The sequence below is a fragment of the Ascaphus truei genome, chromosome 1, assembly GCF_040206685.1.
Source record: "Ascaphus truei isolate aAscTru1 chromosome 1, aAscTru1.hap1, whole genome shotgun sequence".
Classification (NCBI taxonomy): domain Eukaryota; kingdom Metazoa; phylum Chordata; class Amphibia; order Anura; family Ascaphidae; genus Ascaphus; species Ascaphus truei.
In genome coordinates this window covers 530,572,158-530,590,944 of record NC_134483.1, presented here as the reverse complement: position 1 = coordinate 530,590,944, position 18,787 = coordinate 530,572,158, and the positions used below count along the sequence as shown (strand labels likewise).

At 45.1% G+C, this 18,787-nt stretch overlaps 1 protein-coding gene across 1 annotated transcript in view; it reads right to left on the bottom strand.

The window, feature by feature from the left end:
- LOC142466942 (progonadoliberin-2) overlaps positions 1 to 18,787 on the bottom strand; it is a 122,900-nt gene that overhangs the window by 83,689 nt on the left and 20,424 nt on the right. The window lies entirely within an intron of this gene.

The window sequence follows — 18,787 nt, the reverse complement described above, 5'->3', positions numbered from 1 at the left end:
TGACAGATGGTGGTGGGTGACAGTGACTGGGTGGTGGGTGACAGTGACTGGGTGGGTGGGTGACAGTGGGTGGTGGGTGACAGTGACAGTGGGTGATGGGTGACAGTGACTGGGTGGTGGGTGACAGTGACTGGGTGGGTGACAGTGGGTGGTGGGTGACAGTGACTGGGTGATGGGTGACAGTGACTGGGTGGTGGGTGACAGTGACTGGGTGGGGTGGGTTGAGTGCGTGACTTACCCTGACCGGGTGGCTTCTTCCTGCTTCCCTGGCCCCGATGTCCCTTGGCAGCTGCCCGGGGCGGGAGGTAGGTTTGGGGGGGAGGACGTGGGAGGTGGGCTCGGGGAATGCCCAGGAGGGGGCGCACGGGAGGTGGGCTCGCGGAATGCACAGGAGGGGGCGCATGGGAGGTGGGCTCGGGGGGCGCACGGGAGGTGGGCAGATGGGGGGGGCGAGATGCCGGGCAGCTGCAGCATCCCCCGCGGCTGCTGCATGGGGCAGAAGGCGCACGCGGGGGTGCAAGGTTGGCGCTTCCCCGCCCTCCGTCCCATGTGGGGATCGAGTAAGCGAGGGGGAGTGGGCCGGGCCAGGCCAGGCAGGGCCCACAGGCAGCAGGCAGGACACCCTGCGGGACCTTGGTTCTGTGCATGCGCAATCACCGCCATTTTTTTTTTTTTTTACTTTTTTTTTTTTTTAAACTTTTTTTTTTTAATATAACGGCCAGGGCCACGCCGGGGCCCGAGACGCCCGTGCCCTTTGTCCCCCCTGATGGCGGCCCTGATTGCACCTTTAACAAATGCAGTCTGTGTTTGTATTTACTGTGCTATGATATTTCTTGTTTTGCTGATCAGAAGTAAGACTCTTGGAATACTTAAAAAGCTGTTAGACACGTCATATTTTTCACAATCTATGTTAAAATATGGAAAATGTTTCATGGCAGATTGCACTTATAACATGTAGAAATAATACATTTAAGTGGCGTTTCTCGCACGTTACCCCGCCCCTGTCATGGCCCCGCCCACCCGGCACATTTTGGCCACGCCGCCCGCCCCTAAAAATGCTCCCTGCAGATCGCGGTGAAGCGCTGTGCACTCGCCGCCAGGACGCAAGGCGGGCGTGTCGGCGCGTGCAGCGGGGCCTAAGCCTAAGAACCTTTTGCCCTGCTCAGGACAGATCAGGGAAAATGCCTCTCTGAAACTCCTGGCAGATCCTCCCAAGACTTCTTCCTTAAGCCCTGCGATAAGGAACCACTTTCTTCTGTAGAGTGATTTCTTGAACCCGTCTCTAACGATCCCCTCTAACACTGGGAAATTTGCCTGAGTACTACAAATAACAAAGGTGTCCTCCTTACAGGCTAGGAGAGCCTGGAGACCCCCTCCTCTGGTACCTCCTGGGATCTTCTATTACCATGTTCCTACCTGCTACGGGAGACCAGGTTATTTACACCTTTTTATCAGGGTCATTCATTGAGCAAAACAAGGTAATTAAATAAATTGTAGTTTATTCGGCTTAAATCCTCATACAGGCATACCCCGCATTAGCGTACGGATTGGGACTGGAGCATGTATGTAAAGCGAAAATGTACTTAAAGTGAAGCACTCCCTTTTTTCCACTTATTGATGCATGTACTGTACTGCAATCATCATATACGTGCATAACCGATGTACATAACGCATTTGTAACAGGCTCTATAGTCTCCCCTCTTGCGCACAGCTCCGGTACAGGTAGGGAGTCGGTATTGCTGTTCAAGACGTGCTAACAGGCGCATGCGTGAGATGCCATTTGCCTATTGGGCGATATGTCCTTACTCGCGAGTGTAATTAAAGTGAGTGTCCTTAAACCGGGGTATGCCTGTACACACAATGGAACACAAAATACAGACAAAAAAACACACTTACTGGGGGTCTGGGGTCGAAAACTAGACTTTCCTAGGTGCAGGGCACTCTATTGGGAGAGTTTTACCCTGACCGGGACTTAGCCCGGAATCTCCTGGAACTGAAATCGGCATGAAATTCCAGATGCCACCGCTACGTTCTATTCTGAGAACTTGGTCCCTCCTGACCACGAGTCAGCCTGAATCTCCTGGAACTCAATTCAGCATGAAACCCCAGCCACGACCGCTACGTTTGTTTCTGAGAACATGGGCGCAAAAGTCGGGACTTAGTCAGGCAGGCTTTCCAGGCATGAAATCAAAGCCGGTTGCATTGCTATTTCGCACAAAGCAACTTTGAAAAGCCCGCGCTTTTTCGGCTCTGACTCAAGGGGAACACACCATCTGATTGGCTCATAGCTTCTTATAGCTTTCCCTGCTCTAGCTGAAACATAGAGGCAGAACTCAACAACCAATCAGCGCGTGGGAACTTTCTTAAGCAGCCAATCAGAGCCAAGCCGGGTAGGAAAGCTGCGTCAGCGGGAAATTCGAAATAGCCAAGGGACATGCGCAAGCCTGTCACATCTCCCCCCAGCTATCCAATGCCACCCGCTGGGCAGGCGCCCCTAGGTCTGGCAGAACAAGGGGCATCCCGGAGGACTGCCATTGATCTCCGGACATAGCACTCAACCTTTCCCCGCTGGCTGATTTGAACTCCGATGTCCAGCAGACATACCGGCGCCTATGGGTTTGCACTGGCTGCCTGTTTGGACATGGGTTCCGAATATTTAAACAAATTACCAATACATTTGGATAAACTCTGAGTCTCGGGGAACCCCTCCAACTATGTGGGACTTTAGGTGAGGATCTTGGGGTTGAAAACTAGGAGTCTGGGAGACACTTTATTGTCCCAGTGCAACTCACCCCGAGTACCCGAAAATAGTGCGAGTAAGCCGGGGAGAATTATAGGGCCATCGGTAACTTTGTCCCCAGACCTCCTGCAATCAAAAAGACTTGGTTTTTCACCCAAAAAAACACCTAAGACTTAGGCTCCCAAAGTTTGAAGTCTCTAGGGTACAGGGAACAGAAAGGGGGAAAATGTTGTCTCTTTATTTCTGCCTGCCTTATTTCCCCACACATTTTCCCTTTGACTCAGTTTGGACTTTGAGTCCCCCCAACCTTATGTACGTTTGGGCACCCACAAACCATATACTGTTTGTGAGTCACCTTAGCACTAGCTGGGATACCCCCTTAGCCCAGGGATTTCCTCAGCTAAAGGGATGCATAGTGATCCCTTTGCCTCATTCTCCTTTCCGAGTTATGCTGAAGCAGGGCAGCCTAGTGGTGAGTCGCGATTACGTTTTCAAGGGGCAGTATTGCCGTGACAATGTGCCTACATGTATCCGAGAATCAAGCATGATTCCTGGACACATTTGTTGGGGAACCAGTAACTCTGGACCCAGCCTCCTAGGCACATTCGGACAACAGTTCCTCCGCAAAACCCCTCTTGAAACTCATACCCTGGCAATCCCTGCTCGATGTGATGCGCGCAAAGGGAAAAACACAAAAAAATGTTTTTTATTACAAAAAGTACAATGCAATAATACAATGTTACTGGGCCCAAGAGCTAACTCTCTGGGACCCTTATACATGGAGCAGGGGTAACCAAACAGGCATGACCTTATATTATATAGCCTGGTTACCCCCTCCTGTCCCACTACCCTTCTAGGGAGCCTATCTGCATGGGCACTTCCCTATCTTCCAATACAATAAAGGACTACTACCCTAACCTACCTAGGTACTTACATATGTACATGTGGGATCCCCTCCTCTGGTTCCTCCTGGGATCCAAAGCAAAAAAAGTCCAACCTTGCCTTATACATCTTAGGTACCCAACCCTGTTGCTGGGCAGATTAAAAGATGGGCCAAATATTATAATCAGGTCACCCCATATCAGGTGACCATCTGGCAACTTCCACAACTAAGGCGGTGCCAAACACTGACCATGAACTTGAAACATTAATTACAACATACTAAGGCCTAGGGAAAAATTAACCCCTATACTGCCTAGGGACCATGACTCACTGGGATTAAATTAGCAAGGGTGCTATATAGCAGGGGTGGTCAATGTTTTTTTGCTGCGCCCCACCTGTGTCCCGGCCCCAGCGCTCGCGCCCCCACCCTCTCCAGTGACCCGGCATCAAATGACGCCACGGGTCACGTGACCCTGCAGCGTCATTTGACGCGCGTTAATGTGACGACGTATAACGTCATATGACCCGCGGCGTTGTCATGGCAACATGACCAGAAACCGGCTGAATCCCAGTAAGTTGAGGTTGCAGAGGCCTTGCGCAGTCCCCCGGCATTTAATTGAAATGCCTCAGGGAAAAGTGGGGGGCCTCTGCAACTTATGTTCGAATATTTCTTACAGTAGTTCTGCTGATTTATTATTGCATGAGATACTTTTTTTGTCTCTTTGCTGACACACAACAATCATTCACCGACTACCAAATCCATCAAAATATTATACAAATAAGGAATCACATTTGCTAACTGTGTAAGAGGATATCCAACTTCATAATAATAATAACTTTGTTTTTATATGACTATTCTCCCAATGGGACTCAAGGTACTTAGCAGTTACAAAAGGTTTAGCCTCAAAGGGAGGTGTATGTATGCGCCCTAGTTAGAACAATGTTGTGTATTTATCCAAGATTCACGATCCGCTGGGATTGGTGGTTCGATTGGTTCCCTGGGAGCGAGGCTTGTGAATGCGCTTGTATGTGTGTTAGTCCTACTCATCACTCTCTATGTATGTGTCATATGCAGCAAAACTTTAATCCAGAAGTGCGTTGTACCCCCCACTGACACTATGCCTCTTTCGGTGATGAAGATGTCGGGATTCCCCCAGAAGAAGAGGCTGAAAAAGAAATCAACTGGGCCATTATAATGACCGGAAAGGAATCAAGTTATGCACAATTGGACCACTTCTTGATCTAGCAGGACTATGAAAATGGTTAACAGTTATCATTAAATAGACTGTCTCTTAAAGAATAAAAAGAGGGGACTGAGAAGATTGGATGTGTGGATGTGAGGAAGGTTAGGGGTCATCCAGGGGGGGGGGCTGTCAGTCACAAGGAAAGGATTACAAGTCATCCATTTTGACCATAGCAACCATTTTGTCTGTTCTGCCATTCTGAGTAAATGCAGTATGAAAGATGCATGCAAGCAGGATGTTTCTGCAGTTACTCCCAGTAAAAATGAGCTCCCACCAATTCCCAGAAATAGCTGACCCTCAGATTATGTGATGTATTGAGACAGTAGCCATTTCCCTTATCTGCAGCTGTGCACCCTAGGCTGCAGAATGTTTAAAACTCAACCCCAAGACATAGGCCGGAATATGTAGAATATAGGTTGCTTACATAAAATATGTTTTCTGTAGCATTATGTGGGGCGTATCACGTACTGGAATTGTATAAAATGTACTGTCATTTATCTTTGCCAGGGAGCTTTTTCCAAAGTTGTCTCCCTGCATATGCTTGTACAATAAAACTCATTTTATTACTGTGGAACGCTATTGTTTATTGACATATTAATTTATAACTTTCACATTTATTTAAAAGCAGGGGTGGGGCAAGGGGTGGGGCTAGGGGCGAGTAGATTTTTTGTTTCCGCAAGTTGGTTTTTGGGTGATTTGTCAAGCACTGCTGATTTGTATGTGTGTGTAGTTTTTCAATGTTTCTTATACAAGTGTGTCCTTACTGTAGTGCCCACGGTTATTCTAACAGAAACCAGTGGCAATTGACAAAAAGACCCAGGTACATGCTGGATACATGCCTTAAACTTGCCTTAAACTAGACCCAGCATTTCTGCATTGATTAATGGCCCATCAGATTAACAGCAGGGGTCCCTAGCATTCCCATTCAAACTGAATGGGACTGCCAGGGATCCCTGCTGTGTTAATCCTATGGTCATTAGTCAATGCAGGTCAGTGAAAGCAGCCCAAGATTCAAAGTGGCCCAGTTTTAAGTGGCATGGTCGAGTTTAACAAGGAGTTCAACAGGAGGGAAACAAGGGGACTACAGAACACCTACGTACCCTCAATCCTGGATGTGAACTACGCTGGAAAGGTGGACATTTTGTATCCCAGACCACACATCTCAGCACAAAACTACTGCTGCCATGACGCTGCTACTATTTATATTTGCTCTGAGCTCGCTTCTTTTCAAAATACACATTTCTTTCTACCAGCCCCATGTCTCCAATTCTATTCATATATCTCCATCTCTCCTTCCTTCACTGCTTCTCAGTTCACATGAACTCCTTTCTTACCTGTGCTCTCAGACACCACACAGCTATTCTCCCTGCACTAAAACACACCCCTACAAATCATCCTCACACATTTACTTTCTATCCATGCCTCTCCTCCTTGCTTCTGGGGATATCTCTCCCAATCCTGGTCCCTGCCTTACGTCTACATGCCCTCGCCTGTCAAATGCAACATCTACTCCCTCTGGTGTCATCCCCTCCAACCTCAAACCCATCCCCTGCCACCCTCCCTCCTCTCTCCCTTTCTCAAGTGCACTTTGGAATGCTCGCTCCCTTTGTAACAAGTGCCCCTATTGTATTGTATTGTATGTCTTTATTTATATAGCGCCATAAATGTACATAGCGCTTCACAGTAGTAATACATATCATATAAATAACAAATAATATAAATAACAGGTCATGGGAATAAGTGCTTCAGACATAAAAGTAACATTAAGGAAGAGTCCCTACTCCGAGGAGCTTACAATCTAATTGGTAGGTAGGGAGAACGTACAGAGACATAAGGAGGGAATTCTAGTAAGTGCTTCTGCAGGGGGCCAGCCTTTATGTATCATGTGTCCAGGATTATCCAGTGCTATTCATATGCTTCTTTAAGCAGATGTGTCTTAAGGTGGGTCTGAAAGGTGGATAGAGAGGGTGCTAGTCGGGTACTGAGGGGAAGGGCATTCTAGAGGAGCGGGGCAGAATGTGAGAAAGGTATAAGGCAGGAGAGAGCTTTAGATACAAAGGGGGTAGAAAGAAGACATCCTTGAGAAGAACGCAAGAGTCGGGATGGTGCATAGCGAGAAATTAGGGCTGAGATGTAAGGAGGGGCAGAAGAATGTAAAGCTTTAAAAGTGAAGAGGAGAATTGAGTGTGAGATGCGGGATTTGATCGGAAGCAAGGAGAGGGATTTCAGGAGTGGAGATGCGGAGACAGATTTAGGAAAGAGTAGAGTGATTCTGGCAGCAGTGTTTAGGATAGATTGTAGGGGAGGAAATGTGGTATATGTGGTGCTCAGAATCAGACCGGTAACTTCTGTAACATAATTGTGATTGAGACCATAAGCTTGGTGGTCTGGCGACGACGGAGTGCCCCTCAATAAGGCAATAATGCGTAATAGCTGTAGGGGAAGTGACAAGTGGAGTCAGTTGGGACAGCCACTGTGATGTACACAATAAACACCCTAACAGTATATAATTGAAGGAACTATGTCCATTGAATAGCAGGGTTTAGATAAGGCACATTGGCACTTTACCTGCACATCCGGGGGGGGCACTCTCAAGATCAATAGCGTGCAGTCCATCAGATAAGAAGTCCAGAAGGATAGTTGGTGAAGATAGAGCACAGCTGCAGACGCCCTGCAATGTGAAGCAGGGAAAACAAAGCCAGGCCACTCCGCAATAGTAACAAAAAGTGTATTAAGCAAGCAAACACATACAGGGAACAAAAATAGAACAGATAGAACGCACCTACGCGTTTCGTACAATAGTACTTTATCAAGGTGAAGCAAGAGTAAAATAACAGCCTATTTATACCCACCTTAAACACTTCTAATCAACTGGGTTGCGGCGTCATGCGCCGGCAGCTGCAAGCAGTTGCGGCAGAGTGACGCGCATTCACAGGGATCAGGGTGTATCAGGCAGTACACAGGGGCTGCCACGTGACCTCCGTCGCATCATAGGGATGACGTCATCAGCGTGCGGCACGTAGGCCAGTCACGCTGACGCAGAGTCCATCTCCATTAGTTCGGGATATGTCACGTGATCCTAATAGTTTTTTTACAACACAAAACTTTATTAGTGAAACATAATATGTAAACAAACAGTAAAAAAAAAAAAACATTAAAAAAACCAAATCAATGGCTGGTTAATATGATTTCACAAACTGAGTTTTAACAAGAGACTCATTAGACTATTAAGTCACAGACTCCCAGTCTAGGTATAATATATATTATTGTAGAGATTTGATCTATATACTTTCATTGAATAATATATTATAATAATAAACAGATACAGTCATAATACCATACCCATTCCTGGGACCGAAATAGAACCTTGCTAGTTCATGGAGGCTTGTAAAACAGATGTATATATATTGTTATTACATCATGATAAAAAACAGTTTGTAGAAATAGAAAACTTGAAGTACAATATACATTTTGAATTTCTAATACATCTAAGAGAGGAGAAATATGATACCTATTATGTGTCTTATATACTTTAATTAAGATATGAACACAAACTGGGATTGCATAACTAATATTAAGCATTAAGCAATATCAGACAGTATTTGATACAACTATGATCATTGAAGACCATTATAATAACAAAATATATATATGAAATCAGTATAACATAGAATTAATGAAAAATTCATTAGAAAATTATTACATTACTAAAGAAAAAATTGATTAATAAAATAAAAGTGTAATCAATCAATCAAAATTATTTAATTATTAATGTTAATTTCATAATTGGTAATACATTTGTAGATCAAAAGAGGGGGGGGATAAAATCTTTTGATCTACAAATGTATTACCAATTATGAAATTAACATTAATAATTAAATAATTTTGATTGATTGATTACACTTTTATTTTATTAATCAATTTTTTCTTTAGTAATGTAATAATTTTCTAATGAATTTTTCATTAATTCTATGTTATACTGATTTCATATATATATTTTGTTATTATAATGGTCTTCAATGATCATAGTTGTATCAAATACTGTCTGATATTGCTTAATGCTTAATATTAGTTATGCAATCCCAGTTTGTGTTCATATCTTAATTAAAGTATATAAGACACATAATAGGTATCATATTTCTCCTCTCTTAGATGTATTAGAAATTCAAAATGTATATTGTACTTCAAGTTTTCTATTTCTACAAACTGTTTTTTATCATGATGTAATAACAATATATATACATCTGTTTTACAAGCCTCCATGAACTAGCAAGGTTCTATTTCGGTCCCAGGAATGGGTATGGTATTATGACTGTATCTGTTTATTATTATAATATATTATTCAATGAAAGTATATAGATCAAATCTCTACAATAATATATATTATACCTAGACTGGGAGTCTGTGACTTAATAGTCTAATGAGTCTCTTGTTAAAACTCAGTTTGTGAAATCATATTAACCAGCCATTGATTTGGTTTTTTTAATGTTTTTTTTTTTTTACTGTTTGTTTACATATTATGTTTCACTAATAAAGTTTTGTGTTGTAAAAAAACTATTAGGATCACGTGACATATCCCGAACTAATGGAGATGGACTCTGCGTCAGCGTGACTGGCCTACGTGCCGCACGCTGATGACGTCATCCCTATGATGCGACGGAGGTCACGTGGCAGCCCCTGTGTACTGCCTGATACACCCTGATCCCTGTGAATGCGCGTCACTCTGCCGCAACTGCTTGCAGCTGCCGGCGCATGACGCCGCAACCCAGTTGATTAGAAGTGTTTAAGGTGGGTATAAATAGGCTGTTATTTTACTCTTGCTTCACCTTGATAAAGTACTATTGTACGAAACGCGTAGGTGCGTTCTATCTGTTCTATTTTTGTTCCCTGTATGTGTTTGCTTGCTTAATACACTTTTTGTTACTATTGCGGAGTGGCCTGGCTTTGTTTTCCCTGCTTCACATTGCAGGGCGTCTGCAGCTGTGCTCTATCTTCACCAACTATCCTTCTAGATTGTAGGGGAGACAGGTGAGAGGCAGGAAGGCCATACAGCAGAAGGTTGCAGTAACCGAGACGTGAGAGAATGAGGGCCTGAGTCAGAGTTTTAGCAGTCGAGTAACAGAGGAAAGGGCGTATCTTTATGATATTGCGGAGGAAAAAGTGACAAGTTTTAGAGACGTTTTGAATATGAGAGGAGAATGAGAGAGAGGAATCAAGTGTAACCCCTAGGCAGCGTGCTTGGGCTACTGGCTGAATGATCGTATTTCCAATAGTAATGTGGAAGGAGGTAGAAGGGCCAGATTTGGGAGAAAGTATAAGGAGCTCTGTTTTTGCCATGTTAAGTTTCAGTCAGCGGATGGCCATCCAGGATGATATTCCAGAGAGGCATTCAGAAACTTTGGTCTGTATAGCAGGTGTAAGGTCAGGGGTTGAAAGGTAAATTTGTGTGTGGTCAGCACAGAGGTGATATTTAAACCCAAAAGATGTGATTAGGTCACCTAGAGAGAGTATGTAAAGAGAAAAGAGAAGGGGTCCCAGGACAGAGCCCTGGGGTACACCCACAGAGAGATCAATAGAGGAGGAGGAGGTATTAGCAAAAGAGACACTGAAAGTACGATGGGAGAGGTAAGAGGAGATCCAGGATAGAGCTTTATTCCGAATACCAAGAGTATGGAGAATGTGAAGGAGAGGTCGAGTAATATGAGCAGAGTGTAATGACCTCTGTCTTTGGCAGCATGGAGGTCGTCAGTTATTTTAGTGAGGGCTGTTTCAGTAGAGTGAGCAGTGCGGAAGCCAGATTGTAGAGGGTCTAGAAGAGAATAGGTGTTGAGAAAGTGTAGCACTCGAGAGAATGCAAGACGTTCAAGGAGTTTGGAGGCAAAAGGCAGGAGGGAGACAGGTTGATAGTTAGAAAGACAGGTAGGGTCAAGCTTGCTGTTTTTGAGTAATGGTATAACGGTTGCATGCGTGAAGGAGGATGGAAAGGTACCAGAGTAGAGGGAAGAGTTAAAGATCTGTGTGAGCATAGGGATTATAGAAGGAGCAAGAGGTTTTAGGAGATGGGAGGGAATGGGATCAAGAGGGCAAGTGGTAGAGGGAGGAGATCAGCAGTGACACATCCTCTCTGTGCATGACTTATTTCTCTCTCACTCCCTGCTTCTCTTCACTATAACTGAGACCTGCCTCACTCGGTCTGACTCTGCTCTAGAAGCTGCCCTCTCCTATGGTGGCCTTTCCTTTTCCACCACTCCGCATACTGATGACAGGGGTGGAGGCGTGGGGCTACTCCTTTCCTCTCTCTGCCGTTGCCGAACTCTTCCTATTCCTCCTTCGCTTGCTTTTCCCTCCTTTGAGGTTTCACACTGTCCAGATCTTCTTTCCTCTTCCTGTCCATGTGGCGGTCATCTATCACCCACCTACCTCTACTCACCCCCCTTCTGCCTTTCTCTCTCACTTTGAATCCTGGCTCTCTTTCTTTCTCTCCTCAAACTCCCCTGTTCTTCTCCTTAGGGACTTCAACTGCCACATTGATGACCCCTCTCTCCCTTGGGCTTCTCGCTTTCTCTCTCTAACCTCTTCCTTTGGCCTTCAACAGTGGACTGCAGCTAGCACCCACAAGGATGGCCACTACCTAGACCTAGTTTTCACAAAAACCCTTTCTCTCTCTGATTTCTCCATTTCCCCCTTTCTCTCTCTGACCATCACCTCATCTCATTTTCTCTATCTCGTATCTCCCCTTCTCCATCTCCATCTACCCCTCGTTTCTGCAGAAACCTGCACTCTATTAACTTACCAGCCTTTGATTCCGCTTTACGCTTCTCCCTCTCCTCTCTCAGTTAAGCTACAGACCCTGAAAACCTGGTCAGAAACTACAACTCTGCCTTGTCCTCCTCGCTTAAGCTACATGCCCCGCTTTCTCTCTGCCGCCCTCGCCTTTCTAACCCCAGACCCTGGCTAAATTCCCACACGCGCATGCTGCGCTCCTCCACTCGTTCCACTGAACGCCTCTGGAGGAAATCTCACACTCTCGCAGACTTCCTTCACTACAAATTTATGCTATTCTGTTTCAACTCTGCTCTGTCTCAAGCTGAACAAACCTACTTTACTTCACTAATCAACACACACAAGTCTAACCCACGCCGACTCTTTTCTGTCTTTGACTCTCTACTCAAACCACCCCCTGCTGCCTCTTCTTCCTCCATTTCACCTCAGGACTTTGCTGACTACTTCATGGAAAAGGTGAAATCCATTCGTCAGAACATCCCCTCTGTTTCCTCCTCCCATCCTACACTGCTTCCTAACTCTCCTCCTGCCTTCCTTGACTCTTTTTCTGCTGTCACAGAGGAGGATGTATCACTATTGATCTCCTCTTCTCCCTCTACCACTTGCCCTCTTGACCCCATTCCCTCCCATCTCCTAAAACATCTTGTTCCTACTATAACCCCTATGCTCACACACATATTTAACACCTCCCTCTATTCTGGTACCTTTCCCTCCTCCTTCAAACATGCACCCGTTATACCATTACTCAAAAACAGCAAGCTTGACCCTACCTGTCTTTCTAACTATCAACCTGTCTCCCTCCTGCCTTTTGCCTCCAAACTCCTTGATTGTCTTGTTTTCTCTCGCTTGCTCCACTTTCTCAACGCCCATTCTCTCCTAGATCCTCTACAATCTGGCTTCCGCACTGCTCACTCGACTGAAACAGCCTCACTAAAATAACTAATGACCTCCATGCTGCCAAAGACAGAGGTCATCAGACTCTGCTCATATTACTCGACCTCTCTGCAGCATTTGACACCATGGACCACCCTTTTCTCCTTCACATTCTCCATACTCATGGTATTCGTAACAAAGCTCTATCCTGGATCTCTTCTTACCTCTCAGATTATACTTTCAGTGTCTCTTCTGCTAACACCATCTCCTCCTCCATAGATCTCTTTGTGGGGGTGCCACAGGGTTCTGTCCTGGGACCTCTTCCCTTTTCTCTGTACACACTTTCTCTAGGTGACCTAATCACATCCCTTGGGTTTAAATATCACCTCTATGCTGACGACACACAAATTTACTTTTCAACCCCTGACCTTACACCAGCTGTACAGACCAAAGTCTCAGAATGCCTCTCTGCGATATCATCCTGGATGGCCCTCCATCAACTTAAACCTAACATGACAAAACAGAGCTCCTCATACTTCCTCCCAAACCTGGCCTTACTACCTCCTTCCACATAACTGTTGGAAGTACCATCATTCACCCAGTAGCCCAAGCACGCTGCTTAGGGGTCACACTTGACTCCTCTCTCACATTTTCCTCTCACATTTAAAACGTCTCTAAAACCTGTCGCTTTTTCCTCAGTAATATTACAAAGATATGCCCTTTCCTCTGTTGCTCGATTGCTAAAACTCTGACTCAGACCCTCATTCTCTCCCGTCTCGACTACTGTAACCTTCTGTTGTCCGGCCTTCCTGCCTCTCACCTGTCTCCCCTACAATCTATCCTAAACGCTTCTGCCAGAATCACTTGACTCTTTCCTAAATCTGTCTCAGCGTCTTTTCTAAATCTGTCCCTACTTACATCTCATCCCTAATTTCTTGCTATGCACCATCCCGATTCCTGCGTTCTGCTCAAGGATGTCTTCTCTCTACCCCCTTTGTATCTAAAGCCCTCTCCCACCTTAAACCTTTCTCACTGACAGCCCCACACCTATGGAATGCCCTTCCCCTCGATATCCGACTAGCACCCACTCTATCCACCTTTAAGATCCACCTTAAGGCACACTTGCTAAAAGAAGCATATGAATAGCACTGTAGATATTACTAGACACGATACATAAAGCTTGGCCCCCTGCAGAAGCACTTACCAAAATGCCCTCCTACAATTTCTGTACCTTCCTCCTACATACCAATTAGATTGTAAGCTCCTCGGGGCAGGGACTCCTCTTCCTAAATGTTACATTTGTCTGAAGCACTTATTCCCATGACCTGTTATTTATACCTGTTTATTATTTGTTATTTATATGATTACTACGTGTATTACTACTGTGAAGCACTATGTACATTAATGGCGCTATACAAATAAAGACATACTATACAATACAATGCAGAAATGCCTTAAACTTGCCTTAAACTAGCCAGGTTACATCCAGCACATACCCAGAATGTAACCGGGCTAGTTTAAGGCAAGCTTTAGAAACTCGTGTACTCATCTGTATATGTTAGGGACTACTCTAAACTCTAATAGAGTTCCATTAACACATTTTAAATTTTTAAGTTGGTGCTGTCTTCAGTATACGAACCCCAAGAAGAAAGAAAGTGCCAGTATAAGTAGCACTTAATTCCCAACGGTGTTGGGTGGTGGTTAGTAGTGCTTAAAATATAAATCTTTATTACTATATTAGGGTAAAATAAAGGCTCAAATAAATGACTACACTCTAATAAATACATAGAATAATAAAAATTCATTGAAGAACAAGTCTCAGCCAAGGTTTGTTTATTAGATTGTAGTCATTTATTTGAGCCTTTATTTTACCCTAATATAGTAATAAAGATTTATATTTGAATCCTTACTACCTCCCAGCCAACACTGTTGGGATTTGAGCGCTCCACATACTGGGACTTTGTTTCTTTTTTTCAGTAAATTTTTCGATATTTACGCCCTTTTGAAGAACCTCCCAAAATGGTACTCCTATTATGCTGTAGCGAGAGTCCCCCATTACCTTTTCTGCCCTTGGTCACTACTGGTATACAGTATACATTTTTTAATAGGAAGAAAAAACGAAGGCCTCACTGAGCTCAAACGCAGACACCGATTAAATTACAGAGGTAAAGAAAATGGAAGAATCAGTGGATTAGGCATCATAAAAAACAAGAAGTGAAGTAACACACATACAGGAGTATGAAAGTTCAACAGAAAAAAGCAGCCACAATCTTCATTCAATTGACTAAGAGATACACGCTTTAAATTACCTGTGTCTGTTCCAACACCGAGTCACAGAGACAATAAAGTGGAAGACTTCTACCATGAAATCAACCAACTTAACAACAAAGGAAATTGCCACCTCAGGATCATTATTGGAGATTTCAATGCAAAGGTTTGTACCCAGCAGAAAGAGGTAGCGTTAGGGGGTAAGTAGGGTTAATGCAGCGGGAATGACCGATTGGTAGAATATGCAGAATGTGAAGGCTTACATTTCATGAATCAATTCAACTTCTTCAAGAAGAAAAATCCAAATAGGAAATGGACATGGAATGGACCTAATGGAATAAAGAGTTAAACGGACTATATCCTAGCTAATAAGAAACAGTTGATTGAAGACTGCACTATCCTTAACCGCTCTGACACAATAAGTGACCACAGATTGGTTTGCCCTGACAGTAAAATAGCTAATACTGTCGGTCCTTAAACTGGGTTGGCAAAATGATCCTCGTCTGCTGTCATTTTATGTGATGCTATGGCTTGTGAGAGCCAAACGAAAGAAGAAGTGCAGCCTGTTGGTATTATGTACGAAATAAGGAACATAAATGCCAGAGGTGTACTGGGTCAGAGTGAGACCCACAGCTATCAAGCAGGCAATATGTAGCAGTGCCGGCTCTTATGACAGTCACATTTCAGTTGTTAAGCTCCTGTGGAACACAGCAATTCCCTTGACGCTAACCATGTTTGCACTTGTGTCAAAAAGTGTGATTCGCACCTGATCTCATTTGTTCTGACATCAGCAATGTCACGGATGTCCCTACATGTCTGAAATATTGATCATTAACCCTTTCACAATATTTAATTGAGAAATAGTGATGGTACTGGAGGGTACAGTTACACTAGTTTTTTTTAATTTCCATACTGAGAGGGCCACTACATTTTCCCTCACCACTACTCTTTATAAATTAAAATGTACATAGCTTTTAAATGTCTGAAAGCTGGGGAGAGTCTGATGGCGCATGGTAGGGAATTCCAGAGAGCGGGAGCAGCACTGGAGAAGTCTTGTAGGTGGGTGTGAGAGGAGGTAATAAGGCAGCAGGAAAGGCAGATGTCATAGGCAAAACTTAGGAGGCGTTTAGTGATATATAATTGGCGCTGAGATGTGGGGGGGGGGGGCAGCATTGTTGAGAGCTTTGTAAGTCAGAACAAGGGTTTTAAAATGTATTCTATAAGATATGTGAAGCCAGTGTTGTGATTTGCATAGTGGCACAGCTGAAGTGAAGCGTTGAGTTAGGTAGATGAGTCTGGCAGCAGCCTATTGGATGGATTGGAGTTGGGGCAGGCAGACAAGGTGGATTCCAGGTAGGAGAAGATTGCCATAGACTACGGTCTGTAGTCGAGGTGGGACAAGATGAGTGAATTAGGATTTTAGTTGCGTCGTGAGGACACGATAAGGACATATCCTGGTGATATTTCGGAGGTGGAGACGGCTGGACATAATTAGGGAGTGAATATGAGGAATGAAGGAGAGGGTCGAGTCAAAGATGACCCCCCAGGCAGCGAATTTGCGTAAAATGAGATTGTGGTATGATTGACAGTGAGGGAGAGTTTGAGTGTAGTTTGTGACAGTGGAAGCAGGAAAGAGTATCAGTTCTGATTTGGATATATGAAGCTTCAGGTAACGGTGGGACATCCAGAAGGAGGTTGTGGAGAGACAGTTGGAAATGGGACAAGAGAGAGGGGGAGAGTTTGGGGGAGGAGAGGTAAATTTGAGTGACATAGAGATGATACTGAAAGCCAAAAGATTTTATTAGTTCACCAAGCAAAGAGATGTAGAATGACGATACCAGAATACCGACAACATTTTCATAGGTAGTGATAGGACCTGCATACTGGTCATGCCGTGACGTGGCTGCATACTGGTCATTCCGTGACGTGGCCACAGACTTATAATGCTTTGGCCAAAGGGTTTAAATAAATGACCCTTACTCATGAGAATATGAACATTGAAGAATTTAACTATGTATTTCGTCACATTGGATGTAGCTTGGGTATTTTTGTCTTTTATTTTATACATATGACCACACTCATAGCAATCTTTTTTATACAAATATATATGATATGGTGGTTTTTGGGGTTAGAGCTTGTAGGGCCTGTGTGTTCATTGATACTGAAAGCCAAAAGTGTAAGGAATCGGGGAACACATCCCTTGTGGCATGTTCCCTCCTTACCTCCTGCTGCACAGCATCCCGCTTCAAGTGACTTGCGAAGGCGTGCCCCGCGGCGTGCTTCCTCCTTGCCTCCTGCTGCACAGCCTCCCCACACACCATACAGAGTGCATGCGCCCACGCAGGGCTTTCACAGTTCCTACGGAGCTTGGCTCCGCCCCTCCGTGTGTCCTTAGAACAATTCCTCCAATGCTTTGTTTCTGAGTTACAGGACAACTGGGTTGATCTGCTCCCGTGGGCCGAGTTTTCCCGCAATTCCATGAAACATGACTCAACACTGGATTCACTGTTCTTTTGTGCGTACGGGTGCCATCCCGCAGCCCTTCCTCCTTCCAGTCCCCTCTCTCGAGTTCCTGCAGGGGATGACAAAATCCAAGAATGCCAAGTACTCTGGAAGAAAATCCAGGTCAACCTGACCAAATCCGCCCTCCAGCAAAAAACCCAGGCGGATAAACATCAACGACCGTGCACCCGCTTCAAATGGAAGATCAGGTTTTGGCTGGCTATGAAAAATATCCGCTTAAAACTGCCTTCCTCCAAATTGGTCCTAAGTTCATTGGACCTTACAAAATCCTGAAACAGGTCAACCCTGTGGCGTTCAAACAGGAACTTCCGGATAATTTAAGAAAACCCCCAGTGTTCCATGTCTCCCTCCTCAAGCCGTTCGTCCAGAATACCTTCTCTCCTCCTAGCCCTGCTCCTCTAGACCGTTCGTGGTGGATGGCCAGGAGGAATTTGAAGTAAGCCAAATACTGGATTCACGTAGATCCCGTGGCGGGCTACAGTACTTGGTCCATTGGTAGGGTTATGGACTCGAGGAAAATTCATGGATCAAATCCAGCGATGTCCATGCTCCCAACCTGGTCCGGGCATTTTATTGGAAATTCCATGCCAAACCGGCTTAGATCACCCAGAGGTCTCTCTTCAAGAGGGGGTACTGTAAGGATTCTGCTCGATCCATGCCAGGTTTTGCAGCGGTTCGGGTTTTCCAAGTCACCTGCCCTTTCTGCTCACTGTGGCCATTTTGGGTACTGGCAGCCTGCTATATAAGGCTGCAGTTCCTAGTGGGAGTAGCTGAGCAAGGTTCTACGTATGTCTACGCTGTCACGTCTTACCCCTTCGTCTGTTTGGATTCCCCAGTTGCTGACCCCAGACCGTGACCATGACCCAGACCTTGCTGCTTGCTGCCTGCCCTGACCATTTGCGGTTTATTGGACTTTGCACCACTGCCGCCAGCCCTGACCTCTGCCTGCTTAACGACTATGGATACTCTTACAGGACTCTGTCCCTGGGCTCTGGTCAGTTTATTTGCATCCCTACCCCAGCCATGCGGGTCCGCTTCCTGATTTCAGATGAGCACCGTCACACCTGAAGCATGGGGCTCTTTATGTCAGTCTGTGGGTTGTGTCCATTGGGGGCCACCCCCTGGCGGGTTCCAGGGTCCGCTGCACCCTGGATGTAGAGGGTCTGGTTCTAGGGTGTCTTGCAGGCAGCACAGTCTTTCCGTGCACAAAACGACTGTTTCCATTAGTCTCTTGCTGGTAACACAGTTCCTCTGTGCTCAAGAGATCTCCCCTGCAGTTCAAGCAGGAGGCTTTTCTACCTGTCTGATAAGCTAGGTGGAGACTGGTTAATAGTCTGTAGCTGCAATTAACTAGCTCCCTGCTGGATTCCTCAGGCCAATTCAGGCTTTATATTGAACCCCTTTTAGACAGGGGTTCTGGCCTCGCACAGACCCTCTCTGTCCACCCATCCTCGAGATCAATGTTTCCGATATT